At 45.7% G+C, this 17754-nt stretch overlaps 1 protein-coding gene, 1 long non-coding RNA gene and 1 pseudogene across 3 annotated transcripts in view; 2 read left to right on the top strand and 1 right to left on the bottom strand.

Moving 5' to 3' along the window:
• Positions 1–4419, bottom strand: part of SHMT1 (serine hydroxymethyltransferase 1) — a 55641-nt gene extending 51222 nt beyond the window's left edge. Inside the window, exon 1 of the mRNA XM_082443384.1 lies at positions 4395–4419. The gene's annotated coding sequence lies outside the window, so the exon portion shown is untranslated. The remainder of the gene's footprint in view (positions 1–4394) is intronic.
• Positions 3340–4323, top strand: LOC309651086 (nucleophosmin pseudogene; annotated as a pseudogene). Its single transcript has one exon. The product of its transcript is annotated as a nucleophosmin pseudogene (transcript).
• Positions 4420–12697: 8278 nt separating the features above from the next.
• On the top strand, positions 12698–17481 carry LOC309650902. Its single transcript, XR_014257809.1, has 2 exons — positions 12698–13478; positions 14220–17481. It is a non-coding gene; the product is annotated as an uncharacterized lncRNA (long non-coding RNA).
• The last annotated feature ends 273 nt before the right edge of the window (positions 17482–17754 follow it).

Genomic DNA, 17754 nt, shown 5'->3' with positions numbered 1-17754 from the left:
AGGGTTTGCTCAGTTGTAGGAGACAGAGTGGTCTGCGCTGAGTGGTTACGTAAGAGGCTGATCTGACGCTTCTCCTCAATTTGGCCACCTTAATAGAATTTGTTGGGATGAAAGTGAAGATATTACATGATAGCTTTGCTCCGAAGAAAAGGGACAAGACTCCTCCCGGCTGGGCACGGCTTGGAGGCAGAGTCCTCATACCGTGCAGTGGTCCCCTAGGGAGGCCCACTCATTAATTAAAACGCTTGCTCATCCAGCGGTCGCAGGTTAAGAATCGGCCACTCAGCGAGCACCTGTGGTGGTCTCAGACCACAGGGAGAAACTGAGACATGTAGGAGGGCTGAAACGACTCTGGGGGGACGCCTAGAGGAGGTAAGCTCACAAGCAGCACACCGGCAGCCAGACAGTTTCACTAGTAAATTTTATCCCTAACAAATTCTACTTTAAAATGGGGAATAGGGGACTTCCCTGCTGGCGCAGTGGTTAAGACTCCGTGCTCCCAATGCAGGGGGCTCGGGTTTCATCCCTGGTCAGGGAACTTGATCCCACATGCATGCCACAACTAAGAGTTCGAATACCACAACTAAGGAGCCGGCGAGCGGCAACTAAGGAGCCCGCCTGCCGCAACTAAGACCCAGTGCAACCAAGTAAATAAATAAATAAATAAATAAATAAATATTTTAAATATGGGAAATAGAGCCTCTCAAACACAGAAACAAGGAGCATTAGAAAGCCAGCCTCTGGCTAACACCTCAGCCAGGTTTATACATGCAAGTACCTACGTAATTGGGGAAATTATACTAAAGGAGCTCTCCACATACAATGGCCAAATTGGGGTTCTTCTGCTATCCCAAAATTGCTGTTTTGTGCACAGAATTAGAAAAAGCCGCTGTGGGCTTCCTTGGTGGTGCAGTGGTTGAGAATCTGCCTGCCAATGCAGGGGACACGGGTTCGAGCCCTGGTCTGGGAAGATCCCACATGCCGCGGAGCAACTAGGCCCGTGAGCCACAACTACTGAGCCTGTACGTCTGGAGCCTGTGCCCCGCAACAAGAGAGGCTGCAACAGTGAAAGGCCCGCGCACCGCAATGAAGAGTGGCCTCTGCTTGCCACAACTAGAGAAAGCCCTCGTACAGAAACAAAGACCCAACACAGCCAAAAATAAATAAAGAAATAAATAGATTTATCAAAAAAAAAAAGAAAAAGCCGCCGTAAGATCAAACAGATTGCATGGAATGCTTACTTTGATTGGTGTCTAGAAGCTTCTAAATAGGCTGCTGGCCCTCTGTCTCTGACTCCATCTCTCCCTCTGCTCCTCCCACGTGGCCTCTTCTATCTGAATGGTCCAGACGCCATCTCCTTTTTCTCTCCCAACTCTTCTGCCTCCTGCCACTGCCCTCTCCCCAGCAAAGGAGGACTAAAAAATCAAAAGTGATTATAGCTCCCTTTTTAAAATAAATTTATTTATTTTATTTATTTATTTTTGGCTGCATTGGGTCTTCGATGCTGCGCACGGGCTTTTCTCTAGTTGCGGCGAGTGAGGGCTACTCTTCGTTGCAGTGCGTGGGCGTCTCACTGCGGTGGTTTCTCTTGTTGCGGAGCATGGGCTCTAGGCACACAAGCTTCAGTAGTTGCGGCTCGCGGGCTCAGGAGTTGTGGCTCGCGGGCTCTAGAGCACAAGCTCAGTAGCCGTGGCGCACAGGCTTAGTTGCTCCGTGGCATGTGGGATCTTCCCGGACCCGGGCTCAAACCCGTGTCCCCTGCATTGGCAGGCGGATTCTTAATCACTGCACCACCAGGGAAGCCCTATAGCTCCCTTTAAGGAGAAACTCATTACAGGGAGAGGTGAACCGTCCTTGGAGCTTATGTACACACTCTGGACCCAAGTAGAACTTAGAGTTCTGGCTAAGGAATTTCCCGATCCAAGTCAGGATTCATTGGGGTTTGCTAAGGACTTTGGATTAACCATCCGGACCTACGAGCCCGGGTTTCCAGATCTATATCAATTAATACAGCTGTTAGTTTCTGAAAGCCAAGCAAGGGAATGGATAGAGAAGGCAGGATGGAAAAGTCCCTTAATGGATTTTGAATCACATAGTCCAGAGGCTTGCACTGAATACAAGGAATTAGCTCAGAAATTACTTGAATTTATCCCAGAGCTTTTTCCAAAAACCGTAGACTGGACAGAGATTCAACAGTGCAAGCAAAGATCGGATGAATCAACTCTGAACTCTTAGGGAAGGTTTGACAGGAAAAAAAAAACTTTTAAGCAACATTCTGGCTTGACACCTGAATCATTCTCTAACCACCAAGATGATTCTCTGCTTAACTCCGCCTTTTTAGAAGGCTTCGATGAGGATTTATCTACTCTAGTCAAAAACACAATCTAGGTTGGTCCATGTTACATACAAACACCTTTGATACACTGGCTGAACAACCTTTGAAGACCATTAAAAAAAAAAAAAGGAAAGAAAGAAAAGGGAGTATCTACGAAAATTATGAACCTTCAATTGCGCCAGTTAAGTACACAATGCCAGTCAAAGGTTAACCAACCCCTGTTTAATTCCCAACCAGTAGAGAAAGCTAGCTTGAAGGAAAAAAAATCTTCAGAATTCTGACCCTTAGGGAATGAGTTCTACTAGGAAAGCCTGATTTTCTCTCCCTGTGCCTTGAGACCAGAGCTCTCAGGATCACTTATCTTATGTAGACCATATCTAATTCCTGAGACTAAGGGATAAAAAGGACAAAAAAAAAAAAAAAACCTTAAAATTTTTTTCTTATTCCAAGTGTTGTTTATAAACTAGTGAGTTTTATATTGTAATATCTGATTCATGACTAAGTTTAGAAAATGCAGCTAGATTTCTTGTTGTGTCTGTCTGGATATATGTATGTCTCAGTACGTGTCTTTGTCTTGGATAATATTGCTGTGGTTAATTTGTAAATGAGCTCTATTTAATTGGCTTAAAGAAAAGTAAGCGCTTACAAATCAAACAATTCTAAATGCAAGAGAAATTAAGCTAAATGAATTTCAGGTTCACGTGAACTGGGAAATAGTATTAAATTAATACCTGGTATTAATGTTTGTTTGTTGATCTAATTAATATAGACATGTCTTTAGAGCCATCAACATTAAGTATAATACTTTATTGTGCCTCAGTTTAATATAAGCTAAATAAAACCTTGTTATATCTGTTACAAATTTGTCAGCAAGGAAAGTAACTTGATGTGAAAAAACTTTTAAGGAAAGAAAATATAAATGAGATAAGAGCTTTTAGATAAACTCTATTAAGAATAATTATGCTTTAGGAATGTCCATCTAAAATAGTCTCTCCACCTGGTGTGATTCTGTCCTGTGCACCTGTTCCCTGGAGCAGTAGTCTTTTTTCTCCGTCCGCCTTCTCTCCCACCTAAGCGCGTGCCACCAACCCATGGAAGATTCGATGGACGTGGACATGAGCCCCCTGAGGCCCCAGAACTATCTTTTCTGTTGTGAACTGAAGGCTGACAAAGATGATCACTTTAAGGTGGATGATGATGAAAATGGGCACCAGTCATCTTTACGAACGGTCAGCTTAGGGGCTGGCGCAAAGGATGAACTGCACACTGTCGAAGCAGAGGCGATGAATTATGAAGGCAGTCCAATCAAAGTAACACTGGCAACTTTGAAAATGTCTGTGCAGCCAACGGTTTCCCTTGGGGGCTTTGAAATACCACCACCTGTGGTCTGATGGTTGAAGTGCGGCTCAGGGCCTGTGCGTATTAGTGGACAGCACTTAGTAGCTGTGGAGGAAGATGAAGAGTCAGAAGACGAAGAGGAGGAGGATGTGACACTCCTAAGTATATCTGGAAAGCGTTCTGCCCCTGGAAGTGGTAGCAAGCTTCCACAGAAAAAAGTAAAACTTGCTGCTGCTGAAGATGAAGATGATGATGAAGATGACAATGATGATGACTTTGATGATGAGGAGGCTGAAGAAAAAGCTCCAGTAAAGAAATCTGTACGAGATACTCCAGCCAAAAGTGCACAGAAATCAAACCAGAATGGAAAAGACTCAAAACCATCAACACCAAGATCAAAAGGTCAAGAATCCTTCAAAAAACAGGAAAAAACTCCTAAAACACCGAAAGGACCTAGCTCTGAGAAGACAGTAAAGCAAAAATGCAAGCAAGTATAGAAAAAGGCGGTTCCCTTCCCAAAGTGGAAGCCAAATTCATCAATTACGTGAAGAATTGTTTCCGGATGAGTGACCAGGAGGCTATTCAAGATCTCTGGCAGTGGAGGAAGTCTCTTTAAGAAAATAGTTTCAACAGTTCGTTAAACTCTCCCATCTTATTTCATTCCTGTAACAGTTGCTATCTGGCTGTCCTTTTTATAGTGCAGAGTGAGAACTTTCCCTACCGTGTCTGAGAGCTGTCCAGGTTCCATTGCCAAGAATGTGTTGTCCAAAACGCCTGTTTAGTTTTTAAAGATGGAACTCCACCCTTTGCTTGGTTTTAAGTATGTATGGAATGTTATGATAGGACATAGTGGTGGTCAGACGAATGGAAATGGTGGGGAGACAAAAATATACATGTGAAATAAACTCAGTCTTGTTTTGTTTTTTTTTTCTCTCCAGGCCTGTCCGCGCTCGGCGCCCCGCCCCAGATCCCACTCGCTGCTCAGAGGGATGTGGCCCCGGAGGCTTCAGGGCCCTGGGCCCATGGTCCCCTGGGCATCCCCCTGCCCGCCCCTGCGGAGCTAGGCGCAGCCCAGCCGGGGCCCTGGCTGGCCTAAACTCAGTATTTTAATTAAAAAATAAAATAAGATAAAATAGTCTCTCCAGATTCTAGTAACTTGAAATTCTAGAGCTGTGCTAAATTAAGTTAAGTGATGGAAGCTTATTGAATAGCTAGCATTCCCAAATAAAATAATATACCGAAACATTAATTACTGAACATTGGCTTCCTTTTACAGAGAAACAAAAGGTATTTAGGACTATTAATGAATATGTTTGGTGTCATGTTCTCTAAAGAAAGTAAATATTTTTAGAAAATATCACTGGTATTTATGTTCACCAATCTACAGAATGCCAATGTAAAGGACAGTTCATAATTGCTTACTTCTTAGTTTTCACAAGAAATTAAGGTTTAAGAGCTGAGGATTCTAATTTAAACATGTAATTAAAGCTAATAGAAATAATAAAGGAAACATTTCAGTCTACAGTAGGAAAGTAGGGTGTGTGTTTCCAGTAAAGAAGAGATGAAGAATGGAATTACATTTTATTAAGGGAAAAGGAAGTAGGTCTGACTTACAGGTGGCTGTTTCCGAATGGGAAAATAAAATGATGGATACAGAAAGTAAGGAAAGGTTTGTGGAAAGTGGACCCCAAGAAAAGAGTTATGTGCATGGTCAGGACTGACTAAGATTAAAATAAATTTAATTGAGTAGGGACTTCTCTGGTGGCACAGTGGTTGAGAATCCTCCTGCCAATGCAAGGGACACGGGTTTGAGCCCGAGTCCGGGAAGATCCCACATGCTGCGGAGCAGCTAAGCCCATGTGCCACAACTACTGAGCCCACACGCTGCAACTACTTAAGTCCACACGCCTAGAGCCCGTGCTCCGCAACAAGAGAAGCCACCGCAGTGAGAAGCCAGCGCACCGCAACGAAGAGTAGCCCCTGCTCGCTGCGACTAGAGAAAGTCCATGCGCAGCAACAAAGACCCAATGCAGCCAAAAATAAAAAATAAATTAATAATTTAATTTAAAAAAATTTGAGTAAATGAATTTTAAAAGCAAACGGGTGCAAAACTTGAATTTTGTTTTTCTCTCTCTTAAGAGGACAAGATTTCTTAAAATGTTGAACTGCCTTTGATAACAGATTTCAAGTTTCTTTCCTTTTAAGTGATTTGTTCTGTATTTGCCTTTGAAATCTTTATTGTTACTTTGGCTAAGTGAATAACTATTGTTTCAGAGTGAACTGTTGTCCTATCTGAGTGTTCTAAACCCTTTTTGATATTTTTTATGACAAAACTTCCTCAATCAGGGACTTCCCTGGCGGTCCAGTGGTTAAGACTTCACCTTCCAATGCAGGGGGTGTGGGCTCAATCCCTGGTGGGATAGCTAAGATCTCACATGCCTTAAAAAAATAAAAAATAAAAAATAAAACAAAAGCAATATTGTTTTAAACAAATTCAATAAAAGCTTTTAAAAAAAACCTCCTAAATCAAATTCCAGTGAAGTCCTTTTGACCTCTGGCTAACTTTGGGATGCTTCAAAGGGCACCTGAAACATCCCAAAGAGAGATATTAAACTAATTGGGTTCATTTGGTATGTTAAATTACATGGGAAGAATTGTCAAATGAGTAATAAATCTTCTTAGGTTATATTGTATGGTAAATGTTACTAATATAGATATCCTAGAAATTATATGGAGTTCCTAAGATTCTGATATGTCCTGGTAAAATGTTATCAGTCATAATTCTAGTTAATATCTGAAAGTGTTGTATGTCACAGCAGTAACCAAGTTTCTTTGTCAGTTGCATTGTAATCAGATTTAAACATGCCTTCTTAAGTCTTTCATCATTATAGACAGTTATGGTTTTATTCTGATGCATTTGCAAAAATGTTTCCTCTTCAAGAAGATTTATAAAAAGGACTTTTGGACAAATACAAGTTTCTGACTTTCAGACTATAATGCTGAACTGGGTAAGAAATTAAAGAACCCTAATGAGAAACTGTTAACAAAAATAGCTAGTTACGTAAGACTGAGTGAACTGCTGAATATGGTTATAGTTTTTATGGTTTCTATCTGAAAAATTACTGGTTTAAATCTGTGTTTTCCAGGTATTAGGAAACCTTTCCCTCAAACTCATTATGACTTACAGTAATTTGGTAAATTATATCTTTGTAAGCAGGATTGGAACATATCTTTTTTCTTTAACTGCTCCCTCCAGAGATTGTAAACTCTTAGGTTCCTAGCAGCTTTATCAGGTAAATTAGGAAGGCCACTCACTAACAGGTACAGAAAGCTCAAGGTATTTGGGGGACCTTAAAAAGGGAGGAATTCACCTAGATCTGTTAGGTGAAATCTGTGATAAGCCCTTGGAGTGACTTTCCTAACCCTAAGAGGTCTTTTAAAAGTTCAGTATGAGACTCCTTATAAAAGTTTCAGCAAAGCAAAAAGCCTATATGATCAATGATAGTTATATAAATTATCAGGCCAAGTTTATTGAGACCAGACTTATTTTGCAAACAAACTCGTCCTAATTTGGTTATATTTGGTAAACATGAGGGTAATTTTAGAGAGAAAAGGATTATGTTTCAGTGAATATTAAGTTCCAGTTTTGTTAACGGAGGTCTGTATTTACTAAGACTCACTTCCCAGATAGCTCCTTGCTGTTATATTAATGAAAAGTTTAATTGAATTATTAAAAGGACACTCGCAGTTTGTTTCTGAGGCCTATCTCAGTAATCTATTTTTGGATGAAGATCAGATGCCCCACGACGATGTGCAACCAGGGGATTATGCATGCTGGAAAAGACATAGTTTAAAGGACTATCTCCAACCTAGATGGAAGGACCCTATCAGGTACTCTTAACTAGCTCATGCACAGCGAAACTGAAGGGAATTGATTCTTGGATTAATTTCCACTCACAAAGGGCCCCTGCACCGGACTGGTCTATAGAGAGGACTGCTGACCTCAAACTCACCTTAAAATGATGCTCAGGGCTTCCCTGGTGGCGCAGTGGTTGAGAATCTGCCTGCCAATGCAGGGGACACGGGTTCGAGCCCTGGTCTGGGAAGATCCCACATGCCGCAGAGCAACTAGACCCGTGAGCCACAACTACTGAGCCTGCGCGTCTGGAGCCTGTGCTCCGCAACAAGAGAGGCTGCGATAGTGAGAGGCCCGCGCACCACGATGAAGAGTGGCCCCCACTCGCTGCAACTAGAGAAAGCCCTCGCACAGAAACGAAGACCCAACACAGCCAAAAATAATAAATAAATAAATTAAAAAAAAAAAATGATGCTCAAACAGAGGAAACTACACTCACAGCAGGATGTTAAGAAGACGACATCAGAAGTAGACAGCTTACCCAAGATGCTGGACCTGATTCGTATGATCATTTATAATGTTTTCTTGTCTTCCAGGACCCTTGCATATAAATCAGATGTTTTTCTATCATGGACACGATTCTATGCTAGTTTTAAAAATCAATCCAATTGTTGGGTTTGTGGCCAATTACCCGTGTCTAGTCCTTCTGGATTACCTTGGTGGATTTCTCCACTCCAAGACTCTAATTGGATGGCCCTTAGAACCTTTATTTTACAAGAAAGAAAGTTCAGTCCTGTTCAGGCTACTCTTTTTTTAAAAAAAATAAATTTATTTATTTATTTATGGCTGTGTTGGGTCTTCATTGCTGAGCGCAGGCTTTCTCTAGTTGTGGCACGTGGGCTCAGTAGTTGTGGCTCGTGGGCTCTAGAGCTCAGGCTCAGTAGTTGTGGCTCACGGGCCTAGTTGCTCCACGGCACGTGGGATCCTCCCGGGCCAGGGATCAAACCCGTGTCCCCTGCATTGGCAGGCAGACTCTCAACCACTGCGCCACCAGGGAAGCCCCAGGCTACTCTTGATATTACTAGATGGGATCCCCTCACCTAGCCAATTAATAATACCTGCTCTGACCCTGGCCAAAAAAATGAATTTTCCTCTAAAGTTATTCAAGCTCAATCAGAGCAGCAGCAAAATTTCAGCCAAGGAGTAAAACCTCCTATAATTATGGGATGGATTTATGTGGTTAACACCAGGCTCTGCTCATTTAAGTTTTAAGGCCCCCTTTTATCTTGGGAACAATTAAATTATACTAAGGATAACCAGCCTAGTAACACCAGGAAGTTGGGCTGGGGGTCTTATGGACAGCGCCAGTATATCATTTCCCTGAAAGATAAGGATCGGTACAGGACAGACCAAGTCAGATGACCTAAGGATATACTGGGCTGCACCTAATGGAAGTTCTTGCCTTAATTCTCACTTACGACTTGAATAATACTGCCAGCTATGTTATCTGTATTTTACCTGTTTTACAAGATTGTTGTTTCTTGCATTACCAGATGTGTGACTGAGCCACCGACAAAAATATATAGTTCTGTGTGAGATCAATGATTGTACTAGTGTAACTCTAGATATGGGAAGATACAACAAGAGGGATTTTTTCCTGGACCATAATAGACTAGTAAGACAGGTGGTCTAGAGTCTTTAGTTATTGTTTATGAGACCTAGCCCAGTAACAGCACACTGAATGACCTCTCAGCGAAATCTTCGCCAGACCTGGGAATGAGCCTTCCTAGCACTGTGGGACGAATCGGTCATGAAACGCCTCCCAAAGCATGGACAAATTTATGACTGCAAGGGGGCCCTGTCAACTACAATTGGCACTTGCCATCTACCTCTACAAGGATTAAATCATGTGCTCTGCAGCTGCTGACTTTCAACACACCCCCGGAAAGGAGTTCAGGGTGGAGAGCTGAAATGAGGCGCTCTGTGCTCTGGGAAAACTGGCAGAACAGGTCTTCAGAGAGTTAAATATTTTCAGGAGCTGATTTTATGAGCCCAGTTCTTGTATCTCCTCATATCTAGAAAAGCACTAAAAATCCTTCATGGTGACGACTGCTCCTCGTGACTAGCAGAAACCTGCTGCAAAAAAATAAGTGCTCGACTGCGTGTACTCCCCCTTCACCAAAATCACACCTATCCTGACCTTCCCCGCTGCCTCTCTGGAGCAGTTTCTCAGAGCTCTCTGAAGTGCTGTCTCCCGGGCTGCAGTCCTCGTTTTGCCCCAAATAAAACTGAACTCACAACTCTCACGTTGTGCCTTTTAAGTCGACAAAGTTAAAAAGCAAAACCCAAAGAACAGGCTGGAGACTGGCTTCTTGCCTCTCCATTGCCACCTGACGGCCGCTCTGTGAACTACGGCCCCAGCGGCGCGGCTCCTGAAAAGGCGCCTGAGCGCCAGGGAAGCAGGTTCACCAGGACTTTGAGGAGAAAAGTCCAGCCAACCAGCCAAGCCTTTCCGGGTCCAAAACCCACGCCGGGGACTCACAGGGCGAAAAAGCGCTCAGAACCAGCAAGGACGCTAACGGCCTCTGAAGTGGGCTGGACCAGGTCACCAACCAGGCACCCGCATCTGCGGTCTCGTCTCTCACAGATGCCCGAACCCCAACCCCAGAGTCACCTGCCTCCGAGGCTTCGCCTTTCCCGGGTCGACGCCGTCGCTGACTCACCTCAGGGCCAGGTGTGGAGCATATGACTCAGGCGGGCCAGTCAGGGCCGACGTTCCCTGATTGGTTCAGGGGTGGGCATGTGACTAAGCCTGGCCAATCAGATCAAGCCTTGGACTATCGCTGAGCATGCTGGGGCAAAGACTGCTGCACAGAAGCAGCCGCCTCCGGAGCTGGTAGTTGCCACGCGAAGCGTGGTTCTGCGCAACCCCGAGGAGCGGCAGCCAAGTGATGGAGCCAGAGCAATGGGGCCTGGCCGCATGCTTTGATCCCTGGGTCCAAGCCTGCCGGACACGGCACTTTCTGGTTATGTGGAAAAGTTTCTTTCTTTTTTTTTTTTTTTTCTTCTGTGCCTGAAGGAAGGCAACAGAAAGAGTCTAATGGCACGTGCTTCCAGAAGAAGAAGTACTTGGATTGGAGGGACCGATGGATCCGGTAGTCAGGAGATGGGGGCGGGGTGCTGTGCGAAAGCGGGGAGATCTGTGCGATGACTTGAGAGCAGGGAGCTTTAAACAGGCAGAATCAGCTCACCAGTAAACCACACAGGAAATGAAAGCAGGAGGTGAACACCTCCATTTTAAATTTTATTTCTTTTGATTTCCTGTAATAAAAATTTTCAACCACTGAAGCACTGGAAGAATAGTTTGATTAACTCATTACCTAGATTCAATAAGTGTCAGCCTTTCGTCTTATTTACAGTTAACTTTTTTTGTTCAACCACTTCAAAAGAAGGTGCAGACATCATGACTAGAGGGGGAACTTTCACAGCTCACTGTGAATCCCTCCTCCAGCCTCAAGAATTGACTTGTGGTCTGCACTTAGATGAGGTTCTGTGTGTGCTCTTAAACTGACCGAAGGCCGCCCCTCGGCCTGCTGTCCTTAGCTATCCTGGCACAACTTGAAATGTATGGGCTGTAGCTCTGCTGGAGAATGCAAGTGGCCTCTTACCTTCACAGGCCCACGGGACCAGCCCCATGGGAGCAGTGGCTCCTCTGCTGAAATCCCCTGGGACTAGAACCTGCCCCATGCGCAGTGATCAGGGGTATGGAGAGCTGTATGAAGTACTGCTGTGCTTCCTGTTCCACATCCTTTCTAAGTCAGCTAGGTGCTGTGTGAGCATTGTGTAGTGTGACTTTGTCAGCCCTAAACCAAACCCACTGCTGAGATCTTGCGTGAGTTTCACCTCTAAGTACTTAGGCATGCGCCTCTTAAACCTAAGGATATCCTACACAACGAAAGAGGCATTATCACATGCAAGAAAATTTAAAATTCTATAATGCCACCTCACATCCAGTCTATTTTCAAGTTTCCTCAGCTGTCCCCTAAGTATTCATTGTAGCTGCTGTTTAAACATAAGGATCCAATGGAAGATTGTTGGCAAAGATTCTCTCCTTGACCAAACTTCACTCTGGCTCCTCTGAGTCCAACTTGGCCCCGTCCTTGGGCATATCCTCCACGAGCCCAGTTTTAGCAAGAATCCTGCTAAGTCAGTTTGGCCAGAATTTCCCCCCTTGATATCTGATCATCCTGGATATCTGACCAAACTCCTCATCCTCCACTGCCCCCAAGTGATGACTGATCACCCTGGCTTGCCTTCAGCAAAAGTCTTGTTTAGCCAGAATCCCCCCTTATCCCTGATGTTTCCTTAATAATTTTCCATTCACTGACCCCACCTCTGTTGTATTCCCGTGTTTCCTCCTCGTATTCAGAGCTGAGCCCAGTCTTATCACGAGGCCCCTTTTCCCCTGTCGACTTAAAGAAATTGCACAACGTGAGAGTTGTGAGTTAAGTTGAATTTGGGGCAAAATGAGGGCTGCAGCCCGGGAGACAGCACTTCAGAGAGCTCTGAGAAACTGCTCCAAAGAGGCAGCAGGGAAGGTCAGGATATATGTGATTTGGGCAAAGGGGGAAGTACACGCAGTCGAGCACATATTATTTTGCAGCAGGTTTCTGCTAGTCAGTCACGAGGAGCAGTCGTCACCATGAAGGATTTTAGTGCTTTTCTAGATATGAGGAAATACAAGAACTGGGCTCATAAAATCAGCTCCTGAAAATATTTAACTCTCTGAAGACCTGTTCTGCCAGTTTTTCCCAGAGCATAGAGGACCTCATTTCAGCTCTCCACCTTGAACTCCTTTCAGGGGGGGTGTTGCAAATCAGCAGCTGCAGAGCACATGATGTAATCCTTGTAGATTACCGATGGCAAGTGCCAGTGGTGAGTGCCAATCGTAGTTGACATCCCTTATTGCAATAGTTAAGTAAAACCTGCTTTTACAACTTTAACTACCGGCAGGCTCTGGATTTCTTTGACGTTGTGAGACTGGAGATTTTTATGGACCAAACCCTAAAGCGGTGTAAATTACTTCTGCCCACATTCCATTGTCCAGAACACTGTCACACGGTCCCACTAGAAGGAAACTGGGACAGGTAATTCATCTGCGTGCGGCATTGCTTTTACTGCAGGAAGAGCATATCACAGTGGTAAACGTTAACGGCTTTTGCTGGTTGCTCTCCTAGTACCCATTTTCCCCTCCTACTATTACCCCAATTTTTGTATCCTGAGGGAAATTGACACCGCCTTTGAGCATGGCTGGCAGAGGGGACGTGAGTTCAGACTAGACTCCAAGGTTGGCAGTTGGAAGCCATTACAGGTACTTATGCAAATCAATGACATGGTGAAAGTATACTTTTTAAAAAGGAACTCATCGAGATTCACGCATAAAATGCCCTTTCAGCCTGGGGCAGGTTACCTTCATCTCACGCAAACAGGCAGCCCCAACAGAGAGATTCTGTGACTCCCCACCCCTACCCCAGCTGAGTCAGGCGTTCACACTGGCTTGAAGGGCAGGTGTATGAATCAGAAATGATCTGACGGATGAAGAGGTTAAAAGTGGGGGAGGGAGAGGAACTTCTGATGATCCACCACTTCCTGGCTCTGTGACCTCAGGCAAGTGACTCCCCCGCCCCCCCCAGATGTGGTTGCACAAGACCTAACAGACAAGACAGCTGTCTTGGGTGGGGTCTGCTTCACAGAGAGTTGCCTGTGGGTTTCTCTCTCAGAGGAAAGTGGTGGAGGATTGCGTTATTATTCACAAGCATGCACTGCCACTTTCTGCTGGAGACCTCTCCGTCCCTGCTCCATTAACAGCACTCTTGGTCACCTGCCTTCCTCTGGCCAATGGATGCGTTAAAGAAAAAAATGATTCATCCTGACCCCTGTTAAAGACTGGTAAGGCAGGCTTTATTCAAGAGGGGTCATCGGGATAAGTGGGGATTTGCAGTGGGGAAGAGGGATTGGGCTCGCCGCTGAGCACGACGAGGTAAAGTGGGAATTTATAACCTAGGAGCAGAGTGGAGTCCGTGGATGGAAAATTGATAAAAGGAAACAGGGGTAAGGGATGATTCTGGCTAAACAAGATCTTTGCTGGAGAGAGGTCAGGGAGATGGCGCATCACCTGGGGTTGGCGGAAGATGAAGAACTGGATTAGATACGGAGGGTGATCAGGTAACAGAGGATGGGGGATTCTGGCTAAACTGACTTAGCAAGACTCTTGCTAAAACTGGACAACGCAGAGATGGACACTGAAGTCTAAAAGTCGAAGGCTAGTTGAAAAAGAACTTAGAGGAGCCTTAGCAGAGTCTGGTCAAGGAGAGAATCTTTGTCAGATGCGAGCAAAAGTGACATGTGTCACTTCCCAGCAGAAGCTTTACTGGTTGATGCGTAACTAGCAACAGTTCTCTCTTTTTCCTCTGCTGTGCCGGGGACCGTGCCCCACACAGGGGCTGCTCCTTCAGGCTGGGGCATCAAGTGTGAGTGATGTGGATCAGAGCTCCCAGGTGACCCACGATGGACTCATAGTACGTGAAAGGACTCTTTGTTGGTAGAAGCCTAGTGGTTTGGGGCTCATTTGTTACTGCAGCAGAACCGAGCCTCTCCTGACCTACAGAGAAATCTTTATTTCCATTCCAGTGGTGCTTCCCAGACAGGACAGTCCTCCTGTCGGCAGCTCTGACCAGCTTCCTGAGGGACAGAACCTGTTTCCCTGCAGCCTCTGCCTTGGCCCCAGCTCCAGCCTTGGCCATGAACGGGGCCCAGCTGCTCCCTACCATGGTACCACCCTGCAATGATTTACAGGTGAAGGAGCCTCTGCAGGGTCCACACTCTCAGCTTCCAGGAAGAGCTCCCACTTTGTCTGGCACGCTCTTTTGGCACCAAGTCAGGACTTATGACTGTTTCAAGGGCCTTCATTTATATTTGACATCTAAAAATTTATTTTGTTACATCCAAAAAATTTTTTTAAAACCTGTAAAACCAAGATTAATAAATGTTTAATTAAATGCCTACAAAATATAACATTATAGTCAATTTCTTCGTCATTAAATCTCGTGTTCATAAAACTTTCAGGACAGCAGAAAACATGTAGATTCTCTCATTTTGCAAGAATTCCCCACAAAGTAAGATGAAAGCTGATTGCTCAGAAACTACAGTCAATCATAAGTTGAGTGAACCACTTGTGCCAAATATTTTCAGAAGCAAAACCATAAAAATCCTTTCAAATTTTATTTTTTAGCAAAGGATTATATTTTCTGTGATATGTGGGTGCCTTTTTGTATATTCAATAGGGGATATGGAGTGAGCCTCCAAAGGCAAAGCCTTGAAAGAGGGTCTTTTGTATGTTTGTTTGTTTTTTGCTTTTTGTTTTTTGTTTTTGTTTTTTCGGTTTACTGCAGCACTTTTCTTCACAATGATGCGTTGCTGGGGCCTAATGTTCTCACGTGACAATATAAAACCAAAATTTCTCGTCACCTCTTAAGGAACTGAGAATTGTGTACAAAAATCTTACATAAATTAAAAGGACGAATAAATGTACAGGTGTAAATGCAAACCATTTTCTAACTCAAGGCTAGTAACAACCCACAGTGTACTGGCAGGAAAACATCAAGTAAGAAAGGAAAGCAGGTCCTAAGGCTTGGACCTTCCCAGACTCTGTCAGGCCGGCAAGACAGAAATGACAGGTGGTTCAGGACTCTTGCCAGCCTCTAGAGAAATCCTGGAATAGGCAGTTCTGACATGTGAATACCCTGCACAGATCGGGAGATTCATAGTCTCACAGATTCTCATCCAGCCAACGATTTCTCTTCCATAAACATTTTCTCACCTCAGCCACGAAGTGACAGAGCCGCCTGTAACTAGGGGTTTAGATCAAAGTTATGCACAGGGTAGTAAACATACACCAGCGCAAGAATTGAATACAAGGTCAAAATCAGCAGCAAGTTCTACAATCTCAGATATAAGCTTCAAGGACAATTTTCGAAGGTTTATTCCAGTTTCATGAGGCTGGCACGACGTGTGTACACTTGCCAGGGCAAATTTATACTTCTGAATGAACTCATGCAGCAAATGCTGTGCATCTGCTTGCAGTCTGTTTAGAAGCATTTGTGGTGGACGATGGAGAGGCCGGGTCCTTCTGGCTGACCCACATCTGCTGGAAGGTGGACTGAGAGGCCAGGGTGAAGCCCGATCCCCACCAAGTACTTGTGTTTGGGAGGAGTGAGCATCTTTTTTTTTTTTTTTTTTTTTGGCTGTGCCACACGGCATGTGGGATCTTAGTTCCTGCACCAGGCATCAAGCCCAGGCCCCCTGCATTGGGAGCGTGGAGTCTTAGCCACTGGACAACCAGGGAGGTCCTGGGAGTGAGAATCTTGATCTTCATCCTGCTGGCAGCCAGGGCCCTGATCTCCCTCTGCATCCTGCCCAGGATACCGGGGTACACGGTAGTCCCACCAGACAGCACCATGAAGGCGGACAGGTCCTTCTGGATGTGGACGTTACCCTTGATGATGGAGTGGAAGGTGGTCTCATGGATGCTACAGGACCCCAAACCCAGGATGGAGGGATGGAAAAGCGCCTCTGGACACAGAACCCGCTCCTTGTCGATGGTGAGCACCTGACCGTAGGGTGGCTCGCAGCTCTTCTCGGGGAGGAGGAGGAAGTGGTGGCATCTCCTGCTCCAAGTCCACTGCCACGAGTAGAGCTGCTCCTTGATGTCACACGTGATTTCCCTCTCAGCCATGGTGGTGAAGCTGTAGCCAGGCACCATGAGGTCCCAGCCAGCCAGGTCCAGACGCAGGAAGGCTGGGGCAGGGCGTAAACCCACGGAGATGGGCACCATGTGGGTGACCCACCCCCCGGGTCCACAACAATACCAGAGGTGCAGCTAGAGGCATCGCACAGGGACGGCACGGCCTGGATGGCCACTTATATGGCGTGTTGAATGTCTCGAACAGGATCTGGGTCATGTCACGGCTGGCCTTGGGCTTGTGGTGGCAGCCCGCTCAGCCAGCATCACCGGGTGGTCCTTGGGGGCCACTCCAGCTCGCTATAGAAGGTGTGGCACTAGGTGACCCTTGTGTCCTCTCAGTTGCTGTTGATGCTGTGCTCCACGGGGCACTTGAGGGTCAGGATGCCCCGCCTGCTCTGGGCCCCTTCCCCCACCGTAGCTATCCTTCTACTCCACGCCCACCATGACGCCCCGGTGTCGGGGACGACAGACCACGGACTGGAACACGGCCGGGGGGGGCGTCATCCCCAGCACAGCCAGCTTTGCACGTGCCAGAGTCGTTATGGATGACCAGCGGGCGATCCTTCTTCCATTGCGGTGCGCGGAGAGTGGGAAGAAGTGCGAGAGGCGGGAGGACACGCCAGCGACCGCAAGGAGGTGGTGACGCTGCTAGTGGCCCTTTGTGGGATGCGGTCGGGTCCCCGCCCTGCCTGTGATGGAGATGGCTAGTACCTCCCCAACATCCCGTCGTCCTTCATCCTTAGCGGTCCTAGATAGTGGTTCCCAAAGTGTGACCGCTGCACAGCGGCCTCGTCATCCATGGGAACGTGTTAGAAACACAGTTTCTCAGATTCCACCACAGCCTTACTGAGTCAGAAACTCTGGGGTTGGGCCCAGCACTCTGAGTTTTAACAATCCCTCCGGTTGATTAGGACATCCGCTCAAGTTTAAGAACCACTGCCAAGGGACTTCCCTGGTGGTCCAGTGGCTAAGACTCCAGGTTCCCAGTGCAGGGGGCCTGGGTTCAATCCCTGGTCAGGGAACTAGATCCCACATGTCACAACTAAGAGTTCTCATGCCACAAGGAAGATCAAAGATCCTGCATGTCGCAACTAAGATCCAGTGCAGCCAAATAAAAATAAATAAATACTAAAAAAAAAAAAAAAAGAACCACTGCCAATACTCTCTGAGAGCCACAATGAATTCAGCAAAAGACTTCATTTCCCAGCATTTCCTCTGCTGCTAGGTGAGGCCATGGGGCTAAATGTGGACAAAATATGTGTTGGAACTTCCGGGAAGTGTCCTTAAAAGGAAGAGGCACTTCTTTGGACTTCTCCTCCAGCTGCTGACCTGGAATGCAGTTGTAATGGCTGGAGCTCTAGCAGCCATTCTGAATCACGAGAGTGAAGCTTAATCTTTAGGGATGGTGGAGTGGTGAGCTAA

This window comes from Balaenoptera physalus (genome assembly GCF_965194825.1).
Source record: "Balaenoptera physalus genome assembly, chromosome: 20".
In the NCBI taxonomy this organism is placed as follows: domain Eukaryota; kingdom Metazoa; phylum Chordata; class Mammalia; order Artiodactyla; family Balaenopteridae; genus Balaenoptera; species Balaenoptera physalus.
Note: the sequence above shows the minus strand (reverse complement) of the source record. Positions and strands in the feature narration are given on the sequence as shown.